This window comes from Haliotis rufescens, unplaced genomic scaffold (assembly GCF_023055435.1).
Source record: "Haliotis rufescens isolate VD_foot unplaced genomic scaffold, xgHalRufe1.0.p SCAF_60, whole genome shotgun sequence".
Classification (NCBI taxonomy): Eukaryota; Metazoa; Mollusca; class Gastropoda; order Lepetellida; family Haliotidae; genus Haliotis; species Haliotis rufescens.
In genome coordinates, this window is record NW_025964335.1 from 1,771,972 (window position 1) to 1,787,217 (window position 15,246).

Genomic DNA, 15,246 nt, shown 5'->3' on the forward strand with positions numbered 1-15,246 from the left:
TGCTGTGCAGATTTGCATCCCTTGTGCGGGCCAGAAACCTATGATTGTGGTTCACCACGATTATGTTTCTTGGTTTGTTAGCACCATACCCGTGCTTGTTGCTTTAACCAAAGTGGTAAACGTCTTAGCCATGCATCACTTCGGTCTTGTCTCCCACATTAAGCTGACTGACATATAACTGGAATATTGTTAAAAGTTCCGTTAAGGCCAACTCGCTAACTCACTCACGTTAAACATAATTCCAGAAATATCACTTAGGTGTAGACATGTATTCCCTTGGCAATGGCTCCTGGCTCCAGTTGGTGCTAAATACAATGGTACATAATTTGAACAAATCTGGGTTTTGAGACCATGATAATAGGATCATGGTAAGTCTGAAGGACTTTGACGCAAAACTAGTATTGCCTCAAGATATATTACATTGTTAGACGTTATATATGTTCCAAGGAAACTGCTTTTGTTGACATGTCGTAGTGGGGAGCAAATAGATCAAAGAATCATTCAATTTATTTTTTCTTCAGTATATCAATCACCCACATATGTCATCAAACATGATCTGGAGACTTATTATTTCACTTGATCTTGAAAGTTAGCGAAAAATATTTAAACATCAGATTAGGAAGATATTTCATAACCATTTCAGATTCGGGTCAGAACTGTTCTTCAGCAACTCATGCTTGTCACAAGAGGCTAATTGGCTCGGGTGGTCAAGCAAACAAACAAAACAATTATCCACTGCCTGTTGCCCGTTGCCAGTGACAAGATTATATATTCTGTGTATATAGTCCGCATGATTCTCTGTTTTATGCCAAAGTGATTTTGAGCTTAAAATAACTTCAACAGTCTCTGGCGTACAAATACAAATCGTCAAAATATCTTTGAGACACATTCTAATGATTGTATTTTCCCTTACATTCCAGTTTAGACGTTTGAAGTGGGTTTGGTTTTCCTTCACACCCTTTTTACCTTTACCTCTGCTGGCCTTGCCGAGTTCAAGCCCACAGTATAAGATTTGCAAGGATGTGCTGTTTTCATGAAATTACTACATTCATATGCAAACGACCGACGCATTATCCATATTATGTGTTTGTCCTTACATCATCAGTATATTTAAGCTGAACAAAGACTATTGTCTATTTAAAAAATAAATGTGATACTAGGTGGTCAGTCTGGAATTCCGACTAAACAGGCGATTGTTTGACCGTTGTTAACAATTCTGTTATCGATTTATTTTAATGTTCGCGCCTTTATCACTTTCCTGATGCCATTGCAATCAAATTATTCAAGATCATGGCCTGTATCAAATCCTTCTCAACAAGTCGATGGCATATGATCAATCTCCAGCCACCTCCAGACGGGACTATTTATCCCCAGAGTTAGCTATAAATGTCAATTAACACCCTCACGTCATCGGACCTAACGTATGTACATGCACATGGGTCACTGACATTGCACCACGTTATGTAATGCATCAACATAAAACCTGATTGACATGGTCAACCAGAGAGACCGGACCAGATCATCGACAGCAGCGGACAGATTGTACGGTTCGTCTAGGTGTCAGATCCGAACCCCGCCTCAACAACGACGACGTGAACGTTGAAGATTCGCCGTCCGACTTCTGTGTAAACAGTGCGGGTCTCCGGAACATTGGCCATTCGGTTCAGTTTGCCTTGAATCTGTTGGCTGATTATAAACATGTAGCTTTTGTGTTCATCCGTCCTGAGTTATGACCTCTTGGATATATAATCAGTGAACTAGTATTCAGTGCGTGAAATGTTATTTCCCATCTCCTGTTTCGGTGAATTAATATAATCGACCTTGCATTGTACCGGACTTGTGACCTGTTTTAATTTCAGTACAGTTAATTTTTTGAAGCGATATATGTGTTGTGCCTTGTTTTTGTATTGGTATTGGAGCTGAGACCGTTTAGTTGCAGTAATATCTGACAAGGGTTTTCTTTGTCTCTTGTTTAATGCCGCACTCAGCAATATTGCAGCTTTATGACAGCGGTCTGTAAATAATCGAGTCTGGACAAGACACTCCAGTGAACATCATGAACATCGATCTACGCAATTTGAATACGATGACATGCATCAAGTAAGTCAGCAAGACTGAGCACCGATCCCGTCAGTTGCCTCTTACGACATCCATGCTTTGCTGAAGACCAATTCTAACCTGGATCTTCATGTTTGTCTGACGAAGAACACAAACTGTTTACGTGAATAGAATCCACGATTGCTTCTATACTCGCCATATAAACGCCTATTTGCCTCCCGTTTCAGCAGAAAAAAAGGATATAAAGTCTTATTTTTAATTTTAAGGTAATTTCGACGATTTTATTGGTTTATTTGCTGACTGTTTAATTTTCAACAAACTTCAAAAAGTGGCGTTTACAAACTATAAACGACCCCTTTTGATGTTTACACGATTTTGGACCGAAACTACTTTTCATGGGGAATTCCCGAGTGGAACAATTCTTCATTCTCTTCCCTGCTGACCACGATCGTGAGGATCTGCAATGTCGGACAATAAATTATTTTAACGTTTCTTTTTCACTCAAAATTGCAACACTTATTGATGTATTCGCATAACCCCCCTTGATGCCACAGGTACAAATATGCCCGTCCTCATATATTCTCACTTTGAAGTCGAATACAATTAAAAATACACGAATACTGTTCAAGGTTTTCAAATCCGTGGCAAATTTACTGTTCTGTGATATCATCCAAGCAAATTATAGGCAAAGGAAAATTAATAAAAATGGCTTCTAATAATTAGGAACATCGTAAATTTCACCATTTATGACACATTACTACATTACCATTTACGGCGGTATTTAGTGTATGTTTTGAAATCAAAATATTGGATATTTTATTTAAAAATACTGAATTTCAAATATAGTATATCTGTGATCTCGGGTATATATATATTTTTCTCATATTACGAATGACCACTGTGAACGTCGCTGATAACCTGGTAATGTTTTGGAAAATAGGCAAACACGAACGCCGAAGTAACTTTCCACCACATGGAACTGTGAGACACGTTCACGTGTGCCGGATATTTCAAAGTCTGCGATATGTAGATACCTGAATTGCTCATACATTTTAGAATCAAATGACAAATGGCCTTTGTCACCAAAAATGCACTTGTTTGAAATGTAAAAAAAGCACAATTCATATGTTTCAGTGTGTAGCATTTTCACCTATTTTGAGAAATGAAATGGCTCTATATTTTGAGAATAAATATGGGAGGAGTATCGTAGCTATTGGGGAATTAGACAATAGATACATTACAATGATTTGGTACATTCAACATAAACTGTTAAAAGTTTCCGTCCTGTGTGAGGGCATGACTGACGCAAAATCAAGCACAACGATAACGACAACGTTTTTCATCAACATTTCTTACTATTTCTCTTGGATACAATTAAATAAAAAACATAAAAACAAACAACAAAACGCATATTGTCAAAATGTTTCTGATTACTCACATGGCACATGATCCCGGAATGTACGATCCCTGAATCAACGAAAGTCCCCACGTACAATCTTGCATACAGAAGTCAGTGGACACACCATTTTGTAAATGTCGATAAACGGTTGTGATGTCAAACGTCAACATATGTTATACATATTTGGTAACTTCTTTCAGGTGAAGGTCGGGAGAGAAATGGAAAGTCAATTCTGATGTTAAGTTAATAAAAGTAACTCTCGTTGATTTACAATGAGTTGTGTTTCTTATTTATGGAATTGGAACTACAATGCTTTGCGTAACTGTGACGAATATATCAGCTGGTGGGTCACTGCATTCCAATGTAAGGGGTAACGTAATTGTCTAAACTGTGCGTCACAGTAACATTGGCATCCCTTAAACCTCAAAACACGAATTTATAAGAAGTGACTCTCACATTGTGGTTGTTTACTGGAGTATGAAAGCTTTGAACGCAAGCTCGGGCGTTTACACGATTTTAACTTGCACGGCATACTTTATATGAATAATATGTGTTCTACATACAGAAATCATCTGATATTTATAGGAGAATCTTCCATACATGGTACACATCTTTCTTCTGAAGAAAATATAACTTATATACATGTATGGGGAGGGCGGTCGGGTAGCCTAGTGGTTAAAGCGTTCGCTCGCCACGCCGAAGACCCGGGTTCGATTCCCGACATGGGTACAATGTGCGAAGCCCATTTCTGGTGTCCCCCACTGTGAAACTGCTGAAAGCGGCGTAAAAGAATACTCACTCACTCTCATGAATGTGGTATGCCGGTCGACAGCGACGAAGTGGTTGTAAAATCTCCAAACATTTTTGAAGGCTTCAGGGCGACAGTCGTGAAATATAGAAAAGAACTTACGTTAAACATGGAACGGATGGGGTGATAGGCCACTGCAGCTTAATATTCCAATCCTCTTTTAAGTAAGTGTTCAGAAAGGAGGCGTGTGTACCTCAAGTTAATATTTTTCACCGATCTACACAGTGACGTCAAGGAGGTTTCATAGGAAAAAGCATCAGGGCTACTATAAATGTGCGGTAGCCTGTTGGTTGAAGCGTTCGCTCGTCGCACCGATTCCCGTGTTTGAATCCCCACATGGGTACAATGTGTGAAGCCCATTTCTGGTGTCCCCCGCCGTGATTATGTAGAACAATAATGATCAGTGCATCATAAGTTGTATTCTTTAACAGATGTACATGATCTGTGTATCATAAGTTGTATTATTTACAGATGTGCATGATCTGTGTAGCATCCGTTGTATTAGTTTCAGCTGTACATTTTAGTGTGTCATAGGTTAGATTATTTACAGATCTTTTGCATCTCATTTCATATCTCCACTTGTAAAAAGCAGACGATCTCCCGTTCGTCTGGGTTCAACTCTGTCTGATCCCTCAAGTCAGTATTCTTTCTGGCACTTTTTTCAATGAAATATATGCAGTTTTATTTGACTCAACTTAAGGATAACGTTTTGTGGATTTAACTTTTCTTCAGGTAAAGATGGGCACACCTATTTCGAAGACATCAGCACGTAAGTTGTTCAGAAATGTTCACACGATAGTGGATGTATGTTTTCGAAAAACAAGACAAACTTTATTCAAACTGTTGTTGGAAACATAACTCGCAAAAGATCCAGAACTGTTTTTCGACGGTTCCAATACGTACAACTTCTGGAGGCACTAGCAGCAGTGGGGTATCCTAGTGGTTAAAGCGTTTGCTCGTCCCCCTACATGGGTACAATGTGTGAAGCCCATTTCTGGTGACCCCCGCCGTGATGTTGCTAGAATATTGCAAAAGGCGGTGTAAAACCATGCTCGTTAATTCTAGAATCATTACAAGTAGGAACAGGCATGTCGTCATTTCACCTTTATTGATCCAGTTGTTTCTGAAGACATAGTATGCGAGGATATGCAGTCGATCGAATTGATGAGGATTATCAAAGTGCAAATGCCAAATCACGGTGACAAAGACACACTACTTACTACACGAAAAAACACATTTCAATGGTTGAGTAATACCCATAAGAGGTTTCAGATTTGTGTATGGTCGCAGGGCAAAGCTCATAGAAGGTTTAGTCAATGACAACTATAATGTGCAGGACTAAACTCTCCTTGAGTTTGCGACTTTTGCTACTACTGCTCAGTGTACTTCTAGTTGCCAACGGTGATGTCGAGACGAACCCGGGACCACGACCCCAGAGAACTCTTACTGTTAACGAGAGCGGTACGGTCGGAATTAATGCTGGAAGAGAAGACACGACTAGTGATATCACCGCAATGATGAAAGACATTCATAACGAAGTTAGAGAAATGAACAGTAAGTTTGACGCTTTGAATGTGAAAGTCGAAAAGATGGCGACCGACTTGCACGTGCAAATTGAGAATGTCATGCAGGAGAACAGACAACTAAAATCCTCTCTCTCACGTTTGGAAGGGAAATTAGATGATTTAGAGTGTTGTAATAGGCGGGATAATTTAGTATACAGAGGTCTAAAGGGTACTAAAAGTGAGACGTCGGAAAAAAGTGCAGAGATAGTTCGGGAGTTTCTCGCTTACGACTTGGATATTGACAAGGCAGACGAGATTACAATTTTAAGGGCTTACCGTTTAAACCATAGAAGAGAATCGTCCCCTATTGTGGCAAAGTTTTTGTTTCCGAAAGAAAAAAGTGACATTTATAAATGTAGCCATGGAACACTCCCAAAGGATTCAGACAAAAGAGTATCCGAGGACTTTCCTCAGAAAATCAGGGAGGACAGGAGAGCTTTATCTGCATTATTTGGTCTTGCTTTGAGTGATGGGAAAAAACCGAAAATGCGTGTGAACAAGCTAATTGTGGACAATGATGTGTTCATGTTTGACAGAGAGAAGAACTTTTTTTGTCAAGATTAATGATATTGCGAGTGATAATACTGATAATGAGGCTGCTGCAGGTGAGGATTGGCCCGGTTATCAATCCGGTCGCTCAAGCGCGGTAACTCCACAGGACAATACTCGAAGAAAATGAAGAAACGGCCCTGGCCCTTTTGACTTTCGTATTCTGTCATGGAACACTGAAGGATTAAGGAAACACGATAATGAACATTCACAGGTAAAACTCTTCTGTCAGGACTACGACATAATAGCATTCGGTGAATATTTTGCTTCCAAGTGCTGACGATTTCACAACCTTCCTGTCCGGTTTTCGATCTTTGAACAGTGTACGCCGGAAAACTAAACGTCGTGGCCGACCTAGTGGTGGAGTGACTGTTCTTATAAAGGAATACTGGATTTTACATAACTATATATCTAGAATTGATGATGGTTTTCATGACATGGTTGTTTTCCTTTTTGAAACCACTAAACTTTCAACAAATTAGTAGCTCTGATTGGATACAGCATTTTAGTAACCTTCTGTGTGTAGATAGCATATCCACTAAGGGTTTTGATTATGACATATGTAATACGGAGGTAGAAGAGGCATCTATATTGAAATTAAATGGCCCTATTACTATGATGGAAGTTTTGTTTCATATTGATAAGTTTGGATTAAATAAATCCCCTGGTCCTGATGGCCTTGCTGCAGAATTTCTGAAAGCATCATCAGATTATATTCTACATGTGTTGGTCTTATTGTTTAACAACATATTTGATAATGGTGAATTCCCTAGAGAATGGGGAAAAAGTATAATATGTCCTTTATTTAAGTCAGGAGATAAACACTGTATTGAATAGTATCGATATCGTGGAATCTCCTTGATAGATATTATTTGTAATTTTTTTTGCTTTACTCTTAACTGCAGATTGCAGCTTTGGTGTGGCGAACATACTGTCATTAATGAAGCACAGTTTGGCTTCAGAGCTAATTGCTCCACTTTTGATAGTATTTTCTGTTTGCAATCTATTGCCCAAAAATATGCCCATAGGAAAAATGGAAGATTTTATTGTTTATTTATAGACTTTTCAAAAGTTTTTGATTCGATTAAACATGACGTTTTGTTAAAAAGCTTAAATGAAGTAGGAGTTAGTGGCAAATTTTTAAAGATAATAGTTTCAATGTATTTAAATTGAAGTGCTTGTGTAAGACTCTTTGGTGGTTTATCAAATTTTTTTAGGTGTAACATTGGTACGAGGCAGGGATGTACCTTAAGCCCGCAGTTTTTTATTATTTTTATAAACAAGTTAATGTACTTCATGAAAGAAACTGGTGGCAGGGGTGCCTATGTTTCACCTTCCGTTAAAGAGATGTTTGTTTTGATGTTTGCTGACGATGTGTCATCTATGGCAGATTCGTGTTTAAAGTTACAAAAAAAGATATATGCCTTGGAACACTTTTGTGATGTGACGGTAATGAAAGTTAATTTGAATAAAACAAAGATAATGGTTTTTCATAATGGAGGCCCTTTGCGTGCATATGAGAAGTGGTATTTTATGGGAAAACAGATTGATGTTGTATCGTCATATAAATATCTGGGTCTGGTTTTTACGCCCAAACTTGTTTGGAGTAAGGCACATCTTGCACTTACTGCCCAAGCACAAAAGGCTTTATTTGCTATTTATACATATTCAAGGAAATTTGGTAATTTATCATGTAAAGATTTGTTTAAAATAGTTGATGCTACAGTTCTACCCATTCTTTGTTATGGTGCAGAGATATGGGTCGTGAATTACTGTAGGAGAGTTGAAAGTGTACAGATAAAGTTATGTAAATGAATACTTAAAGTTGGTAAAAGTATTACAAATAATATGGTTCTAGGGGAATGTGGAAGAATTCCTCTCCGGCAAAATTTTGCCGATATCCTAGCTTGAACCATTTCAAATCTATTATGTGTAATAACAATGAAGCAGTCTTAAATAGTTTATCACGTTTCACATTTCTATTATGACATAAGTCATGTGTCACGTTACTTTACCGTTGCATCTGTGAACAATTGGTATATTGTGAACTGTAATTGTATATGGGCCCGAGGCCTTCATGCAAATAAAAGTTCTTCTTCTATACCGAAAGACGTTACTTGTTGTTACCTTGCCTGGTGCTCGGCATTAAGGGACTAAAACAGGGACTTGTCGGCTCGGAATCAGTATACTGTGTCGAAGTGGGATATCCATGTTACACTGCGGCATTGTATGTCACTTGTACAAGCACACGCGCGGTCCGGGGGCCTTTTACAGAATAAAATTGTCTGTCTGATTGTCATACTCTCTGTTATAAAACTGAATGTTTACCATTGTTCACCACGGTCTTTGAAGTTTGTCATTGTAAAATATGCGTATTTGGTACCTCAATAAGGTATATGAAGGTACTTGATTGACATGAATGTTCGCAAATGACTTTCAAGAAAGGTATTTCAAATAAATATTTTCCTTCTCGGTAATCACCACACCAGAAACGAAACCTGTATCTTTTGGCTTTCGGCATGACAGCTGCCGCCCAACTTTCATGTTTAAGTTATACTCCATCTGGATAACTGACATTCTACCATGAATTTGGAAATTACTCGATTCTGACTGGTTAATTGGAGGCTATTTAATCACAATAAACCCCCTCTGATTCAAACAGCTGGTTTGACGATCGCATCACAGCGGAAGCGTAAATTCATAGAATTCAACTTTTTTCAGTCATTGTCAGTAGGCATATTTAAATTGTTATATCTACAATTAAAGGTTACAAAATACAAAGTTGCAGTTACTGCAATATTCAAGGGATGTGCGGCCATACATTTCGTGCAGAATTAAGTGTGACAGGTGCTGACGAATGTTTTTTCTCCGGTTTCTGTCCATACATTATGATGATGTCATGACTGCATTTCATATTCATGAAAGGGTCATTTGAAATTACAAGTATGTGCACAAGCTTGGACTTGTGTGTCGTGTTTTCCTATTTATATGTTTATATTTACAATTGTATACATACAGACGTGAAAGTTAAGGTTGTAATATGATCTCGCCGGCATAACAACAGAATAGGTGTATTCCACAAAAATATTCAGGTTTACTTCCTCTTAACATTTCTGCTACTTCCAGGAATGCAACAAGATTATCAATTAATATTAAGTACCTTTATGGCGCAATGATATCAGTGGATGATAGGAATATGTTGAATAACAACTGAAGTTGTGCAGAATAGTTAACACAATTTAAAAAGAAATACGAAATGATATACTTTTTTATTTCAATGTTATGGTACTTCAAAATAACCAAATCATACACGCAAATACAGTGACAAATATGGACATAGGTTTGATCGCTTAATTATTAATGATTCTAATTGTAGTTATTATTATACAAAGATAATCTTCATTATCTATTTCAATGTAAACACTAATATCAAATTGCTTCTTTTATATAAAGGTTTTGATTCTAAAACCATGTTGTTTTGAAATATAGCTCCCTCGTGTGAAGCAAATATTACATAAGTAGAATCTGTTCATGCATATTTTACCCCCAAGAAAGCTTCAGATAGGCATTGAGCCTGTTTACCACACCATTTTCAAGAAAAGCAAATATTGTTTAAACTAAATAATATTCCTATGTTTTTAAATTTCCAGGAATGTAAGTTATAATTAATACATTAAATTACATAATATCACATATCTATAACCGTGAATATGTACAAATGTGCATGTAGGACAACTATCATGGACATGAACAATTATCCTCACGGACATTTCCTCATAGGACAATTCCCCGCTCTGACAGTTAGGAAAATTCCCCATACTGATACTTCCCCACATTCACAAATTGAATATGCAAATGACATAAAACAACATTATATTTACAATTTGACAAACTGTAATACTATGAACATAAAAATCCATTATCACTTGTCAAGTTCACTCAAATGTCACCAGCACGAAGCTGTCACAGATATGACAGATATCTGCAGTCAGACAACATGGCAGCATATATTTAATTCCCTAACCCCCTTTTAATCAATGGCAAAATCACCTTCTTAAATGTGTCCCCGACCGACCAATCGTTCTCTTGTTAATTATTACGAAAACAAGAAAAGTGTAGCAAAATGCTTAACATTGAGAAGGGAATTGTCCATGTGCGGAAATATATATAAAAGCATGTACAATAACTGGCATGCTAGTTGTTGTTGTTTAAAATCAATTGCTGTTTAAACTACAACTTTGAAATGATTCAAATATTATCTTGTTTTCATAACATTCCGAATTGACATATTTTTAATGTAAAGCTATCAGTGGACAAATTAATATGAAGCAATACGGATCCTTGAAGTCATGACCACATGTAAATGGCGGTTCAGGAAATATATACCTGACCAAGCCATCCAACAGTATGCACTTGATAAATAGCAAAAAAAGACATTCTATTACCTGTTAATTAGAGTCATGCAAGAAAAAGGCACACAGCGTCACCAACCACATACGCCTCCATTAAAGTTGTAATTCAATGAAAGCTGAATACACAATGACAGAAAGCGGGCAAATGTAACACATGTTTTATTCGAGATGCATAAACTCGTTGAGTGACTTCCTTCCATCAAGGTGAAATTATTTCCCACAGATAATGAAAATTATTAAAAATTCTGATGATATCCTATCTACATGATATTAAGCATATACTGCCAATTTCCTCTAAAAATAAACTGTTACCTTTGGTATCCCCAAACACCAATACTCAGCAAGCTCAGTGGACAATTGTTAGAATCACAAACCCTTTTAGATCCTGTCACATGGTCACACCTGGCGATTGTTAAGATCACAAATCCTATCTACAGTCAGACAACATGGCAGCGTATATTCTATTTCCAATATCCTCGTGGGTTCGAATCCGGGAGTGAACTCAACCCCTAAATAGCACTATTAATTGTAAGTGCTTAGAAAAAAAACTTAGAAAATGTAATCCCATGGGAATCGTGTCAATTTACACTTATCAGATGGGTACATAAAGTTACCTCGGTTACTGAGTGGGTTAGATCGCTGAATTAGTGTTCTAGCCATTAGGTGCCTCACTCTGAGAGCTTGGGTTAGAATTCCGAAGTGAACTCAACTCCTAAATAGTACTATTATTTGTACTTAGAAAATGTAATCCCAAATATACCATTTGCTATATCTATGATCTGTGTCCCCCAGTTTAATTAAAATCCAGTTCAGTCGATTAAGTATTTTAAATTATAATAAGAACATCCTACATCACATGGCCCTAAAGTGTTACACATGTCACTGAAGTAGAAGCAAAGCAATTTATCCACTCTCATAACACGTAACAACCATCACTAAAGTGTTAAACACACAACAATCCTACACAGCCAATGTGATTAAAGTAATTGTTTCCACAATCCTGGACAACCTACCTGATTAAAATAATTAGGTGTGGGTTATTGGAGGGTGGGATATTGGCATATTGGGGATTGTCACCGTAGGTTAATGACGGGATCCGTGGGCGTGGGCGTATACTTCCACGTCATAACACTTTTTATTTCAACACTCGAAAGTACTGTTTGAAGTGATATGAAACCACTCACTCACTCAATATGCGAGTTACCTTGATTCCTCGAGGTTACATGTTTACTTACAATGACAGTCAGATATAAGAACATTGTTAATACCAGTTGCAACAATAATACAGAAACCATAATATAGTTTAAGATTTGTACAAAGAGGTATGCCATCAATTGTCCAGTCAGAAGAGACATTACAGAATACCCTGCCATATCCGCTATGGATGATACGCCATACAATATGGCTCTATGCTTATTGACATCGAGGGCCCAAGTGTTCATTGCCGCGAATAGGGGGGAACACACACCTGCTAAAATACTTGTCCCTATCCACATCCATATGAAATCTATTTCCGATACGTATATAAGCATGACAGATGTCATTATGGCACTAGCTGTGCAGACATTAATCAGAACAGTTTGTTTAATCACTAAGCTACCAAGTGTACCAAACAGACGTCCGAACATAATAAATATGTAAAATGACAATGATATTTTTGTCATCTGTTTCGTGTCTGCATATAGTTTGCAGTGAATGCCAAATGTTGGTAAGAACTGACCATATACAAAAAGCATAGGCCCACAGATTGTGGTATATATTATCATAAGGATTAAAAATACGCCGTCAATAATATTGATTGTGGACCCACTTGTCTCCTTTTGTTGATTCGAGTTTATTTCCTCTCGAAATATCCGTTGTGCTAGTATATAACCTGAAAACACCACAACACCCAGACTCGCTATAATGATAAACCCAAACAGCAATTCAGATTTGAAATTGTAACACACGTCTTCTCTTAACTGTGCAGTACTGTGTTGTGTTAAAAATGTGATAGTGTCATTTTGAAAGGCTTGCTCAGTGCTGTTACCATGTGCAACATTATCAGATAGAAATGGGGAAATAATCAATGGCCCTGTAACGGATCCTGCAGACACAGCTAGGTTGATTATGTGAATGGATGCAGGTTGCTGCTTACTCAGCTCCCCGGAGAGGACAATCTTTGCTGTAAAAGAAAGAAATTATAAAATGATGTATGTTCCTGTTCACTTCATTTATTCAACATGGCATATGGTAACCTTTATTCTATCTTTTGAATATATGCTCCAAATAACCTTGAGGGTATCACGGCACGTAATCATCCGAACCGCAGATCCTTACGGTCGTATCCCAATTTTAGTTGAATCAAACGGCAAACATGGGATTTTCGGGAAACCTATTCTGACAATGAACCTCTACCGAACAGGACAAAAAAGGATATGGTCCTAACTGGAGACACATTAGAACGTGATCTCATTAAACAAACCTTTCCATGTCAGTTGAGATTATATACCTTTTGTAAATAGTGTAATTTCGAGGGGCGTTAAATAAGTTTTGCAACTTCAATATAAGACGAAGTTGCAGAATATCTTTTGCACTTTTATTTTTCAATATAATCTCCATTCACCTCAATACACTTATTCCGTTTGTCCTTCAAGCTTTTAATACCACTTTTTTAGAAAACCGCAGATTGGCCCTCTAATCACGCCTCTGTGGCAGCCTTTATGTCCTCGTCATCCTGGAAGCGTCTTTCACGTAGAACAGATTTCATTTGCCGGAACAGGAAATAGTCACTGGGGTCTAAGTCTGGGCTGTAGGGTGGGTGATTTAATAAAAGTACAAAAGACATTCTGCGACTTGGTCTTATATTGAAGTTGCAAAACTTATTGAAGGCCCTCGTATTTCGATAGAAAAAAGACGTTCTTGCATGTGGTCAGTTCTTAATCACGTCACTAAGTTGTGACCGAGTCACTTATGTGTATACGTGCTGATTAGGATTTGTTCAATATGTTTTATGACCAAGAAAGAAAATATGTGGGAGATTCACTGCGATCATTAAGAACAAGTAAACATGAAAGAATACATAAGTAATATACAAGAACCAACAAAAAATTACATTACTGACGTGGGGTCCATGCAGGTAGCAAAAGTACTGTAAGTCCCCATGGTCCCTAGTATGGTGATCTACCTTCAGTTGTTGGTGATCTATAGCCCATTTTTATATTGTATTGTTCCATATAGTAGTATCTTTTTATGGTTGTATGCTAGTTTTAAATATAAATCTGTTATTAATCTGGTTATTTTACTGTCCATAGATGACAGGTTTTTATTAAATTGAATTATACGTTTTAAAATGTATAACTTCTCGTCACGATATGATGTGAAAAATTGCCGATTACGTTAAATATTAACTCACTCAATCACTACATTACTGACGTTACTAAGGGCTCCAACATCAAACTGACACGTTGTGATAGAACTGGAATATTGTTCATAGGGGCGTTAAACCCAACTGACTGACTCACTCTTTCACTCACTCATTACTTTGGAAAGATGACTGAAGTTCTGAGTCTCACTTTTAAAATTCATGTCCTGAAGACATTCCGCTGATTCATTTATCAACAAAACCTTTCAAAGTGCAACACATTTGTCAACGTTGTTGGAGGGATTTTATATATCCCAGTATCGTAGATGTCCTCTTATCTGTCCAAAAGGTTCTCCATAACTGATATCATCGTTCGAGTGGACATGGGTTCTGCCTTGAGCTTTCTTTATGTTTGGGAACAGATGGAAGAGGATTGTAGCCATGGGACCGACTAATATGTGCTCTATCACATTCCCCGCGGTAGAACAGGTCTTCAGCATCCCATGCTTCCCGTAAAAGGCGACCATGCTTGTCGTAAAAGGCGACTAACGGGATCGGGTGGTTAGGCTCGCTGACTTGGTTGAAACATGTCCTCGATCCAAATTGCGTGGATCGGAGCTCATGATATCAATCACTGGGTTATCTGGTCCAGATTCGATTATTTACAGACCGCCGTCATATTGCTGGAATATTGCTGAGTGCGGTGTAAAGCAACAAACCAAACAACCAACCAACAGCTCTGTCACATGGACCTGATTGAAGCGCACACCTTTTCTCAGCTTCCCATTTCTCTTTATCTTAGTTGCCTGACAAGTGCAGCATAATATGCCTTGCTTCCTGGCTGGCCTCACAGAATATAGTCTACCATGTTGATACAATCAACAACCCAGTTCGCAGAGTCCACAACCAACCCATGTGATGGGATTGATTTGGCCTTCTTTTGTTGTGTTGGTGATAAATGCTTCCACTGCTTTGATTGTAGTCTGAAATTTTTCAGGAACTTTCTGTGTTAACTTCAGACAGAGTCCGAATATTACGAAACATGTTTTGCCTGGTTCGTGTTTGATGAAATGTCAGCAGCCTTGGAACCCAATGAGTTGATATTTTTTTCA